The 3458-nt window shown below is 47.1% G+C and overlaps 1 long non-coding RNA gene across 1 annotated transcript in view; it reads right to left on the bottom strand.

Moving 5' to 3' along the window:
- LOC103132062 (uncharacterized) overlaps positions 1 to 958 on the bottom strand; it is a 2398-nt gene extending 1440 nt beyond the window's left edge. The window contains exon 1 of the long non-coding RNA XR_475481.2: positions 577 to 958. This is a non-coding gene — a long non-coding RNA (uncharacterized LOC103132062). The remainder of the gene's footprint in view (positions 1 to 576) is intronic.
- Between the last annotated feature and the right edge of the window lie 2500 nt (positions 959 to 3458).

Raw genomic sequence — 3458 nt, 5'->3', positions numbered from 1 at the left:
CCTAACACAGCTAAAGGAGCTAACAGAGCTAAAGGAGCTAACAGAGCTAAAGGAGATAACAGAGCTAAAGCAGCTAACAGAGCTAGAGGAGCTAACACAGCTAAAGGAGCTAGCAGAGCTAAAGGAGCTAACACAGCTAAGGGAGCTAACAGAGCTAAAGTGGCTAACGGAGCTTTCTTTGATTAAAAGGGAATAAAGTACAAAGGTTAACAAAATGACAAGTAATAAACCTAAAGACAGAAAAGAAACAAGAGGACAGAAAAGGACCAACAAGAGTTCAAAGGTTGCAGAAGGGCAACTGTTGCTGGGCAACAAGGCAATTGCAACTCTGATGCAGGAGCCAGTTTGGAGAAGCGGCCCAGAACCCGATGAACAGAAACTGTTTGAGTTTCTGAGGCGGATCACCTGGCTTCAGCGATCCATCAGGATTCATGTCTCCATAAAACATCCTGGATCTGAGAACCACTGCTGGTAGAACCGTGTCGGGTTCTGCTGGAAGGTGAGCTGTCAGCAGGAAGCAGGGAGACGTGGTGAGGTGGCAGCGAGCGGCAGCCAGACGAGCCCAGAATAACTCACCCCGGTCCAGGTTCAGGTTTAGACTAGGCCGGCCTGTAATCAGTGGCTGCCGCTCTCTCATTTCCCTCATAGAAACCAGGCGAGGGTCTCCGCCCGCAGGCCGCCTCGCGGGGTTCCTCTGTCCTTAGCCCCCGTCTCCCTGTTTCCTTGTTTCCTTCCCTGTTCGAGCAGTTTCTGACTTTTTCTGGAGATTCAGATCAGATTTCAGGTGGGAGGTTCAGTTGTCACAGTGGGGGGTTTCCTGGTCCCCCCCCCTCAGTCAATGTTTGTTGCTGTGCTGATCTTGCTAAGTTGTTGTGAAGCAGGCAGTAGCAGCCTGACCTGTCGCTGCCTGCAGCACAGCAGTTTCCACCCAGCACATCTGGGGCGGCTGGCGGTTAAATCTGGAGCGAGTTTATGAGGGCGAAGCCGCAGAGCCGCCGCTACGCGCTCCGCCTACAGTTGCTCTGATATCCACACATCTGCTTCTGTCTCTGTGTGTTTATGTGACGCCGCTGCTGAGACGGGAGGCTGCTGTCTCTGCTGCAACAGCAAAAACAAAACTGGAGCAACAGAAACTAGAAACCGGCTCTGGGTTGATGAGTTGCTGTTGGTGTCTGTCTCAGATCAGACCTCTGAGGCCTCCAGGTGGCCTAGTGCCCCTTAATGCCCCCTACTGCCCCTAACAGCCCAAAAGAGCCACTAACCAAGCAGATAACACAGTGGCTAACAGAGCAGGGGTCAGAGGTCAGGCCTTTCCCTGAAGCTCTAGATCAGCTGCTGAACAGACAGGAAAACGAGGAGGTTCTAATCTGGAACCAGAACCAGAACCAGTGGAGGAAAGCATGGAGAGAACCGTCAGCACAGTGAGATCTGCTTAATGGGTCGGTCCACTTGCTACTGAAAGGTTCTGATGGTCGGGATAAAAGCAGAGATGAGAGGCAGGATGGAGGGATGAAAACACAGAGTGAACAGAAAGAGTGATGAAACCAGGGAAGCATGGAGGGGGAGCAGGCCTGCCTTGTTGCTAGGCAACTGAGCAGCCCTCTTTGAAGTTTCCCCTTATTGTTTTTTTTTCTAACAATCAGGTCACAGCAGTAACCATAGCAACCGGCTCTGCACCACGCCTGACAGCCATCGCAAGCAAGGGCAGTCCGGTCTGAGGACATGCAGTGCAGCACCGGCCCCCGGGGGCGCTAGGGGGCACTAAGGGCTGTTAGGAGATCTGTTAGCTACTGTGTTAGCCGCTCTCTTGGATGGAAGGATTCGATTCATTACCTGATTCTCTCTCCTATTTTTACATATTTATGAGGACATGATGTCACATTAGTTTCAGATTTTCGTCATGGATCAAACTTTATTCAGAAATGTAATCTCTGATTCTGGAGGCATCAGATTCCCAAAAATATTTCATGATTTACATCTCTCTCTTATGCACAAGCAAAACTCTGGTTCTTCTCTCCGGTTTCTGCTCCTACACTTCATGCTTCTTTGCTTCCACCTGGTGGCCAGCTGAGGAACTGCGTGTCTCACCTGCAGAAACCAGGCCCAATAGCTCCACACACACCTGTGAGATGAGTCCTGCTTTACCTGGGAGCAGAAGTAAAAGTAAGGGGGTACGGTAGGGTACTGCGTACCCCTAAAAAATTTAGCGGGGGTTCGCAGTACCTGCAAGAGAGGAGTGGCTGTCTGCAGTAAAGAATCAACGGGTTCACTGTGCAGCCGTGACTGGTTAGTTTTTCAAGATCAATCTAAAACACGACTTAATCAGTTAATAACTTTTTTCCCCATTTCATATAGTTTCTGAACTGTTCGTGCTTTGCTAGAGCAGCGGGGCGACACGTCGATCGCAGAAGGTTTTGAGTCGATCTCAGCATTAGGAGACAAACTGATGCTGCAGGACAGGAGGTGCAGGTCCTCCTCTGATTGGCTTAAAACGTTCATGACTTTATTAAAGACCAACATCGACAAAACGTGTTTAATGGCCCAACAACAATAATAATCTCAGTGATTATTGTTTCAACAAGGTGTTGCGCAATTCTGTGCGTTTCGGTTCCATTATTAAAATAAGGATCAGAGCAGGAGTTTAAATGAACTCATCAACCACCGCTGTGTTCAGGGAGGTTTATTAATGATCGCAAAATAAATATAGAGCCTGAAAACCTGATATCGTAACGGACTGAATGTTATGTTTTAAATGTAACCTGTGCTCGAGGAGCGAGCGGTTGCCACGGCAACGGGTGTGCTTAAATGACAAAGAGAGTAAAAAGGTGGATTGGTTTAGAGTTGATCACCTGTTCAGTTATTTTACCTTTGTTTACCTTTGCTGTGGCGAATCACAGCCTCTGTAGTTTATGAACGTTCAATAAACGACAAACTTGGACTGATTACCTCGTTCTTTGTATAGCTACGTCATTCACAACAAACACCAAACACGGTAAAAATGTTTCATTAGTATTTAACAAACAAATGGCTTCTACCGCGATAATTATGGGAAATTAAATTAATTGTCTAGTATTAAAAAAAATTGTTTGGTGCTGTCAGGCTCAGAGTCTGAGAGGCTTTTCCTCTATCAAACTTTTTATTTTGCCTCTTATTTAGTGTAAATATTGATGTTGATGAGACTTTCTCCAAAATAATAACCTTTTTCAACCTTTATAGCTCCACTGTTGAAAATGAGGCTCTAACATTCACAAATGACAGTAAAATAAAATCCAGTCCAACATCTGGTTTGAGGCGATTCCTCTGGAACCTGTTGGAGGAAAAATATTCCAACTTCAGAAGATGAGCTTTAACCTAACAGAGCTCTGTGGTTCCTCCTGTCAGGGTGAGGAGGCGCCCGGTTAGGAAGATGAAGCTGCAGGATCTTCAGAACAAACAGGTCATGATGCTGGGCTACTGAT

This window comes from Poecilia formosa, unplaced genomic scaffold (assembly GCF_000485575.1).
Source record: "Poecilia formosa unplaced genomic scaffold, Poecilia_formosa-5.1.2 Scaffold913, whole genome shotgun sequence".
In the NCBI taxonomy this organism is placed as follows: domain Eukaryota; kingdom Metazoa; phylum Chordata; class Actinopteri; order Cyprinodontiformes; family Poeciliidae; genus Poecilia; species Poecilia formosa.
This window is presented reverse-complemented; position numbering and strand designations above follow the sequence as displayed.